Source organism: Pseudopodoces humilis, chromosome 3 (genome assembly GCF_049639895.1).
Source record: "Pseudopodoces humilis isolate 2021_Gansu_Grassland_sample_001 chromosome 3, ASM4963989v1, whole genome shotgun sequence".
Classification (NCBI taxonomy): Eukaryota; Metazoa; Chordata; class Aves; order Passeriformes; family Paridae; genus Pseudopodoces; species Pseudopodoces humilis.
In genome coordinates this window covers 65,889,739-65,902,030 of record NC_142202.1, presented here as the reverse complement: position 1 = coordinate 65,902,030, position 12,292 = coordinate 65,889,739, and positions in this window count along the sequence as shown.

Genomic DNA, 12,292 nt, shown 5'->3' with positions numbered 1-12,292 from the left:
TTTGTATTCTGTGGGAACCTTGGGTGCTTCAGCTGAGGCTGAGATGTCTGGTTGGCAACAGGTCATGTAATTGTCATGCAGCCAGTACACAACAAACTTTAATCCCCTTCTTGGCTGGCTTTCTGTGACCCTGGAAAGTCTTGCTGGAGTCTGCAATGTCAGGCTGAGATGTTTGTCCATCTGCTTGATGAGCCCCAGCCCAGGCTGGCTGCAGCCCTGCAAATGTAAGAGCTAACTCTGACCTCCAAGAAATGCTGGTCACACGGCAGAGCAGACTGAACTGGACATCACACAGCCTATAGGATGAAACCAGATGTTTCAGAGAGTGTGCAGTGGAAAAGATGTGTTTAATCAATATCTGGCTATGTGCTGTATGTGCATGTGGGTAAGCTGAGAGTTGAGCAGAGAGAAAAGCTAACAAGTGTTTGGGCATTTTTGAGTAGCATTTGGAGTTCAGCTTTGTTAACACCAATGGGTACAGATAGCTTTTGATACTTATGAGGAATCCAGTCCTTAATCCTGTATGTAATAGAAAATAGCTTTTAAAAATATCCAGACATTTAATATATAAATATAATTTTTATATAATTTTATATGATTTTTATATTTTTATATATAATTTATATATAATTTATATAAATTTATATAAATTTATATAAATTTATTTAATTTATAGATTTGCTTCTATAGCAAAACTTATCTATCTTTAAAGAAACTGATCTTACAGTGCTAAGCAGAAAAACACATGAAAATAAGTAAAATTTGAAAATATGTAAAGGCCCCCTGAGACTGCTGGTCTCACATTTGAAAATGCTATCCTCTATTCTTTCATCTTCTCGACAGTTCTAAAGGTAAGACAAGGCTTCCATGCCTGCATTCAGTTTCTCAAGTAAGCAAACAGTTCTTCTAAAGCATTGCACACTCAGCAGTTCCTGGCTTTAATGACATGGTTTTACCAGGAAAGTGCATGCTGGAGAGCCACAGAGGTAAAAACATAACTCACCGAGTGGGGATGGGTGGGGGTGGTCACTGCTCTCACTTCGTGTCACTGGCCTATGACAGCAGGGGGTCAAAAGCTACACTTTTCCTCAGCTACAGCATGGCTCATGGGTCCTGGTTTAGGAAAAGAAATTGTCACAGTGGAGTTGCAATTAGTGAAATCCAGTGTAATTGATAACAATTGTTACTGCTGTCAGATGAGGTTGAATTATATGGAATTCGTCAGCTACCTACAATCACACTGCATTGACCAGTTTTCTATGAGCCTTCAGGAATTTTGGTGAATTAGTAATTTCTCTGTGAGAGGTTCGTGAAGTGAGTCAGTGGGACAGGCAGTTTGAGACACACCAAAGGATGGCCAGCCTTCTATCAGCTTCAGGAGTCCTGGAGTGCTGACACTCCTTAAACAGCAACAATCTACCTCTCTCAAGCTCTGTTTTATCTACTGTCCCTCAGGAAGAGCTTCAAAAGCTGTAGTGCCAAACAAAATTAGGCTGAGATCAAAGCACAAAGGTCTATGCAACCTGTGTGATGGACATGATTTGGATCAGAGATTTGGTATATTAGGTATATTAGGTATATTGAACATTTGATGTCTGATTTAGCACTTTGATCTGTCCTGAAAGAAAATGATTCTTTGGCAAACTAGTACAATAGGAAAAAAGCAGTGAATTTTGATGAATGCAACTGGGAAGATTCCCTTCCAATTCCCTCTCTTTTCCTCTTTTCAATAACTCAGGTTTATGCAACAAGATGTGAGAGTGAGTTTGTCTCTCTCACATGTTGGTCGAAAGATCTCTGCCACGCTGACTGCCAGTAACAGAATGTGATTTAATTCACAAAACTAGGGCAAGATTAAACAGAACTAAAAGACATATTTAACCAAGGGGTGCACAGAAATGACTAACCTAATGATTTTTAAATCGAGAGCAGCAAAACAGGAAGCAGGAATCCTGCAGAATCTCAGTACATATTCAGCATGCATTTAGATCTGCTGAAACTGCAGACCAAAACAACTCATGGAAACAAAAGAATCCCACACAGCTGGGAGAAAGGAAATTGTTTTATCAAGGCAGAGAAAGATAGCCCAGGTTTTAATATCTGTCATTATTACTGTTATAACTATTTCAACTAAGATCATCTTCTTTGCAATGACTTCATTAGACTGGTGAGGGCCCAGAATTCAAGGTTGCCAAGTGCTGATACCCATTTTGATGGGACTACCAGATAATTTTACCCCTGGAGCAATTTGCTATAGCTTACTCCATGCTGATTAATGCTACTTGCAGGAGTGGGCAAATCCTGGGGGATTTGTTAAAAAATTATACTGTGTTACTGTTTGACCAGCATTGAGAACTTCAGCTACAAGTTGGATTTCCTCATCAGCAAGGGACATGTTCAGGTAGGCCAACAGACACAAATGGCTTCTCTGAACCTGCTTCTCCTTCTTTTGCATTAACCTTTTCTTCTTTTTTCTTTCCCTAAGCACAAAGAGCTCAGTTGTTCTCCACAGGAGCAACCTCTCTTACCAGGCTCTGCCCTGGTTGACCTGGGGCTCCATCTTCTTTTCTTACTTCTCCCAGTGGAAGTTCCAGTGGAAGGTGAGGGCTGAGCAGTCAGAAAAGGGAGGTGCCCGCTCCAAAGTCCTCTGCTTTGCTCCTGGGACAGGAGGAGCTAGGAGTGGAAGTCCTACATGCACCTCCTCTTTCAAGGAGAGTAAATTCCATGCCCTTTTGCAAGTTGTCTTAGAAAAAGGGAATCATCCTCATTTCTATCCCCATCCTAAGGGGGGCTTTGCAATTAAAAGCATGATGGCGTTTTGTACCCAGAGAGGAGGGGTGGAGTGGGGGGTGGGGAAATTGCCCATGTACCATAACAGATGGTTTAAGTGCGGTGATTACAAAATCCTGAAGTTAAAATAGTTTAATTACAAAGTCAATACTGCCTCCAACCTCTGCTAAGCCCCTAGTGTAAAAACAACAGACGGTATAGTGCAAACGGTAGGACAATATTTAACCAGAACTTTGCATTAGCTACTGCAGTACAGCTCTCCATCAGGCCTTCAGCAAACGGAAGATCAACTGATTTTCCCAGCCTGTATTTGTTAACCATCTCTGCCTCAGTATCAATGGGCAGCTCTGAGAGAGCCACAAACAACACAAAGGAAATAAACTGCAATACTATACTGCACACACAGGCTCAGCAGGGTCGTATGTAAAGCCCAGTGTTTCACGGGTACCTGAGAGAATTATTAGCACCTTGTCAGGAATGAATACAGAGGTAAAAAAGATGAGCAGGTAGAGGTGTTTATACATAAAATGAAAATAAAATTCAGTGAAATAAGTATTTTATACGCTGGACTTTATAGAAAAAAAATAACAAGACATGGGAAGACACAGGGAAAGAAAAAGCTGGGGATGATCTCAAATAGCGCAGACTTGATCTTTCACATGCAGGGAAAGCAGCAGTTCTATAGAGCAAGCTGTAGGGAAATCTCACTAAGCTGTGCTCCTGCAGCTGAGAGCCTTGGTGCTGGTCCTAGCCCAGTGTGTGCATATGCTGCATATTCTTTAACAGAGACAAACCCTCCCTCCACTGGCCTGTGTCCCTTATAAACACCCAGTCAAACACGGAGCTGGGAGAGTCAGAGGAAGTCTGGCTCTACTTTGCCATCAATATTCTTAAATCCAGTTCCATCTGCCTCCATCATGACGCAGCATGAGGTGTCCACCACGCCCGCTGGGCATGAAGCGCTGTGAGGCACTGCTCACCCTCCTGTCGGGGTGGGTAAATCAGGGACTGGGAAAGCTGGTGACAAGAGATACACAGCCGTGAAAGAAAGAAAAAGCCAAAACAGACAAGTGGGAAATCATCTTCAACACTTTTTCTTACCACTGACCCCTGAGCAAAATCAAAAAGTAAAGCGAGAGGGAAAATGGGCTCCAAAAGTGACGCTACAACACAAGATTTCATAACTGTGATCCCCCTTTATAATTTTTATTCCAGGGTTTGAGAGATAAAGTCTAACTTTGGGTGCTTGGGATCATAACTGCAAAGCCAAGTAGGAGTTTCTAGTGGCTGATTTGTTTCTCTGGGGTTCTTCATAAGTAACAACATTTGGGTCAGAGAGCTGCACTGGCTATAGTGAGGGGAAAGGACACGCTGCTGTATCCAATGGAAGATCCTCTTTAATGATTAAGAGGAAAGAGGAAACATTCCTAGGACCTGATCCTTCAGGTTGCTGTATATTCCAGTCCAGCTTTTAGTAAGTTAATTTTACATATATGAGTAGATTCATTGACTTTCAATTAAGACTAAGTGCATGTTGAAGTGCTTCATTTCATTAGAGTGGAAACAGTCCTCTTTAATAACAGAAAAAAGCCCCATAAACTAATGTTCTTGAGGAAATCACAGCATGAATGGCATAGCACTGTCAACACAAAAACAGCTTGAATTATTTTTATATGTGAATAGAAAATACTTGTATTTTTTGCTAGAATATGATAACAAATGGTTTTGTAATTTGCTATGAAAGCAAATAGTACTTTAATGTATATTGTAGAGGACTTGAGAAAGTCTAGTAATTTCTTTAATTCTCAGGCTTGCCTCCTTTTTTTACCCTAAGCAGGTACTTGTAATGAGGAAATCAATCCAAATAAATAAGGCATGGTCACAGCCTTATTTTAAAGATTATTTAAAAAATCTTAGCTTGGGGCAGAACCCATGAGTTTGTATCTGATCTCGACCTCTCCCCATAGTGAGTCTTGACGCAGTTGCCATGACTGCTCTCAAGATAATTCTGTGTTTAAGCCAGTAGCTCTTTCATGATTGCTCTCACCCAGAACCACAGGGACTGATGCTCAGTGCCCAGTTCTGGGAGCAGGACTCTTCTCTGTAAGGAGATAAAGTACATCTTGGGCGCCCTTTCCTGAACAAGATTCCCTCAAGATTCCCTGAGGGAAAAGCTGTGAAGTGAAAGCATCTCCTCTGTCTCCTCCTGAACCCCAACAGGAGCAAGGGATGGAGGCTGTCTTCTGTGAGAAGCTGATTCCTACAGGTGTACATTATGTAGACTCCACAGATAAAAATACATAGGAGTTGGGATACCAAAAGTCCAGCTGGGGTTTGGTACCTAAGAGCTCCTCATCTCTCCTGCAGTGACATTTTACAACTGGCACTGTTTCTTTGGCCCAGTATCACACCAAATATCCACTTTTTGGAAAGGGCTTTGTATTCTGAGGAGGGCACAAGAAAATAGGTCATTTTGAGTGATTTCAGCATAGGTACTGTTAATCAGAGGCAATGCTGTGAATTCTGCAGTTCTGCTGGGAATTTTGGCTGTCATCATTGCTAGACAAGCACAGCCCCAGGAAAAGCAGGCCAACATCACAGTTATGATGTGTTTCAAGAAACACAACTCTTTGGGAGAAAGTGTGTCTGGTGATGGATTATAACAGTCCTGCTAAACCAGGCTGTCCAATGCTAGCTGTTTCACACAATGCACATGCAGGATATGCCACATTAAGTGTTGGTTTCAGTAGGAATTTCATTAGTAAATCCAGCAGAATTCAGTCCTAATGACCAGAGTCTTGACTCCACACACTCACAGGAGACTAAACCTGCAGATTTCCATTGTTTATGGGATCTCTGCACTCCAAAGACAGCTGATTTTACTCCAGATTTGTTGGCAAGACTTTGGATACAAAGTGCTGGCACAAGAGCTATCAGTGCTGTCATCACTGCTATCGATGCTCTCAAAGTGCTTGGTGACGCTGCTGGGGGTTACAGCCCTGCTGTTCTGGCAGCACCTGGGGCACAGGGACCAGGAGGAGGAGGAGTAGAAAGATAAGTTGTCAACACCCAAAGCTTGCCCTCTGAAAGTCTGGAGGTGAAATGGCAGTGCCTGAAGCTTGAAATCATCTGTGCAGTACATAGAGGAAGACACACTTTAAAAAACTGAGCAGGAGGAATCCTGTTGTTGTAGACTGACCTTTTTTCCTCCCAACAAACATTTACCCAGGGTTGTCTCATGACTGGTCAACTTTTGTAATCCATTAGAAGGTGATGCTGTTGTGTGACATGATCAAACACCAAACACAGCAGAAAGGCCATAACTATATCTAAAAAGCCTTTGCTTTGTCAAAGCCTTTCACTAATGCTAGCAACAAAATTATTGAGGTCTGTAATGAGCTGATCACTTGTCAAATAAGCCTTCTTATGTGAGTGTTAAGCTTTATATCTGCTTTCAAATTAAACACTTTGGATTTATTAATGTTTCCTTTCCTCTCCAAATTTCTTTGTTGAGAAGAGGTGCCAGAGGAAATGTACTGGCAACAGTAGGATGTGAAGTATAGTTTAAAATACATTAAACATATGTTGATGGGGCCATTAGCAGAGTTTATAGATACCACCACCTGTCTCTTATTCCACTTGCCATTACTTTAGTTACAGAAATCATACTGTAAGAGAGGAGGTGTGCTACCATTAAATCTTTACTCTTGTGTCAGAAGGAACATAGCAGCAAATTCATACCTTATTGCTAAAAAGCATTTTCAATAACAGTTCACTTATTGAGCCCTATACTTTTATTTATAAATAAACCCAAATAATGAGTAGAGCAGGGAGTAAAGAATAAATACCACTTTGAGTTTGGATGCAGAAGAGTCTCTGAATATCTGAGAGGGAAACCCTTTACCATTACAAATGTTCAGCGGGGCAATTAATTTACTTGTTCCTTTCAAGCCAGCAAGCGTGACCCTTAGAGCATCACTGCTAAGGGTGCTCTTGGACCCACCACATGTACGGCTTCTTGCCTTCGGGTAGAACAAAAAAAGGACACTATTTAAAAAACCCAAAGAAACACACTCAAAAAAAAAAAAAAAAGAAAGAAAATAAAAAGCCCGAAAAATAAAATAAAATTATGATAAAGTGAAATGAATGAAATAAAGAGACGGTAAATGAGCGCTGACATCGCAGACAACCCCGCCTTAGCCTTGGGGTGCCCCCTGGCGGGCACGGGCGGCGCTGCTGACCCCCGCAGGGCTCGGAGCGTGGGGCGGGCAGGGGGATGTGCGGAGCTTGAGGCGGTCAGGGGGATGTGCGGAGCGTGGGGCGGGCAGGGGGATGTGCGGAGCGTGGGATGGGCAGGGGGGGGATGTGCGGAGCGCTGCCGAGCAGGCCTGGGGGCAGTGCGGGCGCTGAGCAGAGTGCGGAGCGAGTGCAGTGAGCGCACGGTGTGGAGCGGGGTCCTGAGTGGGGGGCAGGCATCGTGCCTGCTTGGGGCGGGATGCGGTGCGGAGCAGAGTGTGGGGTGTGGTGCTAGACTTCGTGAGGAATGAGAGATGGGCGGGATGCGGGATGCGGTGTGCAGTGAGAAATGGGCAGGATTCGGGATGCGGTGTGGAGTGAGAGATGGGAGGGATGCAAGATGCCGGATGCGGTGTGCAGTGAGAGTGGCAGCGGTGCGGGAGGAGCGCGGAGCACGCAAGGCAGTAATTCTTGAGGAGGGTCGGAGCGCGGCTCACGGCCGGGGGCACTATTTCTAAACCCAGGTGAGAAGCGTGCCCCGCTTGCCGGGGAGAGTCGGCTGTCCCCGGGTGCAGGCTATCATCTGCCCGAGGGGACCAGCCAGCGTTTGTGCTGCAGGGGAAACCCCAAAAGTGCCCTTGGTCTCACGGTTAGAGAAGACGCATTAAGGCAGCCACCCCACAGAAGGAAAAGAGAGGCACGAGTGGCAGGAAGGAAGGAGGCCGGTGCAGCCTCTCCCCTGCCTGCTCGGCAGACTGGGGAGAACCCTTCTCAAGAGCAGCTCCCGGCAGCTCTGGTCCTCCTCTGAACCCAGCCTCAGTGCCACTGCCCGAGGGTGTCCTCTGCACAAGCGCTCACGGCAAACAGAGCAGCTGTGAGGAAGGGGATGAGGGTCCTTGCAGAGCACAAGCCCTACACAGAGTGGCCGAGGGAGCTGGAGTTATCTACCCTGGAGAAAAGAAGGCTTGAGGTGACCTTATGTCTCTCTACAACTACCCAAAATGAGGTTGCAGCGAGGTAGGTGTGGGTGTCTTCTCCCAGGTAACAAGAAATAGCACAAGTTTAGTGGTTTAGAGGTGAATCCGGTGGTGCTGTGTTCAGAGTTGGACTCAATGATCTCAGAAGTTTTTCAGCCTAAATGATTCTCTCATTCTACTGTCCTTTCCGGAAAGAGATGGGAAAATGTTGCTAGCCTTTGTCCCAGTAGGCTTTCATTAGGGGAAGTCTCACGTTTGATCGGGAGATGGCAGCACAGCTCTTGAAAGCTCGAAAGCTTCCCCACCAACTCTTCCTGCTAGCAAAACCTCAGGACTCAGGGAAGCGAAGAACCCTTCTGCTCCCTGGAAGAAAAATTTCAAAGAGAAGCCCATGTATAAGTTCACTAAGTATTTGAACTGAGATGCTCAGAACCCAGTTAAAGATCTAAACCTAGGCTGATTGTGTGCATCAGAGTACTTAAGCATGATGAGGCACAAATCTCACTCCAAAATGTTGCAAACTTTCACAAGAGGAAAAAAAAGCAACAAACCATCCCTCAAGATGAAGTGGCAAAGATACCACTGGAGACTTAATTGTTTCAGTTTTTTTAAGAGTTTATATGGAAGCGTCCATGTGTCACCAACACCACGTCTGAAATGCCTCTGTCCTGTTTTCCAGCATAAAGCCTTAAATGGGTAAAAAAGATTGTTTAAAAATTTGTTAGTGTGATAAACAGGGCTTTATGTCAGACCCACAAAGAATCTGCTACTTGATGCAAACTCAGAACCAAACCTGTAGAAAATATGGAGTAGCTGTAAAATCAAATAAACGTGAGCAAAACTGAAATCACTGCAAGTGAACTGTTTCTGACTTATTCCTAGATAAGCTTTCATTCAGAAGGTGCAGGCAGAGGTAATAATATCAAACCATTATTCTGCCTCTCTCTTGCCCCAGACTCTAGGCTTGCTCAATCTGTGATTGAGGAATTCCCACAGACCTGCAGGTGTTGCCAGGAAAAAGATTTGTAATTCATTAGGTGGTGCTGAAAGTCTTTGCTGGAAGTGCCATCATGTTGACTGTGTCAGCATTTTCTAGAGCTGCTCTACCTGAGGCCTTACGAGGGGAGATGCTATTGAAAAAGAGGTTTGGAGTTAGTTTGGCAACATCTCTTTCACCCTTGTCAGATTCAAGACCTTCTGGTATTCACTGAATATACAAATCAGTGCATGTACCCCTCTTTCTGCAATCCAACATAGTCATGGATCCATACAATTTTTGACACTTTATTAAGTATTGGAAACATTCAAGGAACGTAGCAAATGGAAATTTAAGGTTTAGCCAGATTGTATCAACTGTTGGTATTGGAACATCAGTGAAGCTCAAACAAGTTTCACTTGGCAGGACAATTGCACAAAAGCATTTGATGTTGAATCACAAGCTATTTTCAAGCCTCATACACAAAAAAGGGTTGAAATATAAGCAAATTAAAGCCCAAGTATTAATGAAAAATGTTCTCCTTTCCCTCCCACTTGCCAACTATTTAACCTGATCAGGAGACAAATTCACATGGGATTAATTCTATGGCGTCAACCTCGGGTTCCTCCTGAGTTTCCTTGAAATAAGGTATCCTTTGCTTCCTATCCTGCACGGTTTGGTAATGCAGCTGCACATTGTTGAAAAATTGCCACAATTCATGGCGGGATGGCTGCGCTTCAGCAATGAGAGAAGTTATTTGGAATACATATGTCTATGTTTGCATGCTTGTGAAGCTTACATGTCTGGCTCGTTAAGCTCCAGGAAGCTCACTGATGGACAACACCATGATATACAGTGGAAGGCAATCAAGTCGTGAACCTGAGTAAAAAGGCTGATCCTCAGCTCTCTGAGCTCCAAAGGAACTGTAGGATACTTTTGTAGTTCAATAGGCTACAATGTCCTGTAGACTGGAAAACCATGCAGAAGATGAAGCAGAAAAGGTGAAAACCCCTCTTCATAGCCAGTGACCCCTGTGTGCTGTGTGGTGTGGGGATCAAGCCTTAGTGGCCTCAGGGTGCTCCTGTCTTTGCACAGAGCACCAGCAAGAGATGTGACCATGAGGAGCTGGCTGCAGGCAGCTCCTGTCACCACTCTTGCTCTGTGTCCCTGCTGGGCACAGGCTGCACCATGCCCATCTGCTGTTCCATAGGTGTTCTGAGGTTTTAGACTTGCTTGCCTCCTCCTTTCTCCTGCCATGTGATAAGGGGGGAGTGTTTGGCCTGGCAGTATAAACATCTTCTGTTTTGGAGTAAGACTAGAAATGGGAGGGAAGAGCAGAGATTTTGGCTGTAATCTCAGTGCTCCTTGGGAATGAAGGCACATCCCTGCACAAGTGTAACACAGGAAAGCAGAGGGCTCAATAGGGCCTGAATGGCATTGCTGTACATAAAGATGTGATGACTGGGACAGGGAAGAGCTGGGGCTTATTCAGATCCACAGTGGATTAACTAAACCTGTGCAAACCAAACTCACAACTCATGCAGGCTACAGCCCAGGAACATGATAGGCACATTTGCTCAGCAGCCGTCTAAATGCAAGCTGAAAAATATCTCTCCTTACAATGTGTAGTGGCTGGCACTGGCATAGAAAGTGTTTGTCTGTGCTTATTTCATTTGGCCCTAAAAGAAATGTGTCTGCCTCTCTGGTGCACCCATTCTGTTATGCACCAAGACCATGAGAATATCTTGCAGCAGAAGCCTGCTCTTTCTCCTTCTTTTTATTTAAACACAACTTATGGGTCCAGGAGCATATTTAAACTGATATGATGAAGGCCTGGGGCAAGAGGCCAGATGAAGGTGGGCACAAAAGGTCTGACAATTCTCCTGACCACAAATCCTTCCCACAATGCTGGATTTGCCCCCAGTGCAGCGGAGGGGCCGCGTAGCACCACTAGCCATCGGCACGGAAGCTGGGAATGGAAAACAATTTTGACATTGGCAGCCTGGAGTCCTGCCCTTCTCAAACACATTTGATGTTCATACATGGTCTTTTGGCTGCTGCTGCTGGGGACCATCTGTTGGGATGGCTTTGTGCCTGATCAAATGGTGGTATGCCAGTTTCACTGGGACATGAAATACATGCCAAGCAAAACGCGTCTGGTTTTATTTCTATTACTCTGAATTCAAAGCACATGCTAATACTAATCCCCATTTTAACACCATTGTGGTGCCAGTTAAACCTTCATTTTTTCCCAGTGTCTGCCAGGTTTCTACCACGTACTTGTGAACTTAACAAAATCCAGCAGAAATTGTCACTGCTGATTTCGCATGAACAAGGGCACTGTTTGCAGGAATTTGGTGAGAGCTGTTAGCCCTAACAGCAGAGGTGCATTTCCTATGCTTTAATATGGGATTCTTTAAGGAGTTGAACTAGCACATTTATTTGAAAATTGCCTCTGAAACCCCATCCAACTATCATAAAATTTTCTGCCCAATGGAAATGTGACATCAATTTAAACGTGTTCCTGCAAACAAAGCACTGCTGTTTTTTTTTTAAAAAAAAAGCGTCTGACAACTGTGTGAAGGCTTTGAGCAGTATGTGAGTACTGAGATGCTCTAAGCACATTTTCTTTTCAATGTGCTATGAGTTCACTGTAGCTCCAACCCTGATACACAGTAAAATCTTCCGTGCTGTGGCTGGCTTTGCTGTCTGGGTTTATATGACTAACTCCCTGTGAATGTTCCACATTCAGAGAAGTGTGTTCCTGACCTCAGCCAAGATGAATATTATTGTCAAAGCTGCCATCATTGCAGCTACTGTGGGTTTTCAGATTCTTCTGGTGTTTGTGGGGAAAATCCATCTGCTAAAGATGTTCCTTTGGATGATGGATTTTCTCCTCTAGTCCCGTAATGGGTCAGGAAAACCTAAGGGAACATCCCCTGATGGGATTCTCTTTGCTCCTCATCCTCCTGCTGAAGTGCAGTTCCAAGAGGCTGGAGATCTTGGACACATTCTTGCCCATCCATTTCCTCCATCTGCTCCTACAGAGGGAGATGGTAAAGACTCAGTGCTGGCTTCCTCAGACCAGATTCCACTCTGTGCAGGATTCAGATGTGCCAGCTGAGGTTCCAGTTTTAGGAAGTGCTGAGACTTAGTCAAGGGTTTATTTCCTCTGTTCCTAGAGTCATTATGATTTAAAGCTCTTAATTTTGTTAATAAAGTAACAAATTTCTGAGTTATTATAATTCAATAACTTAATTAACTTCTTAACCACCTTCTTTACATTGTCTTCTTGTGTATGCCTGAAATAAAA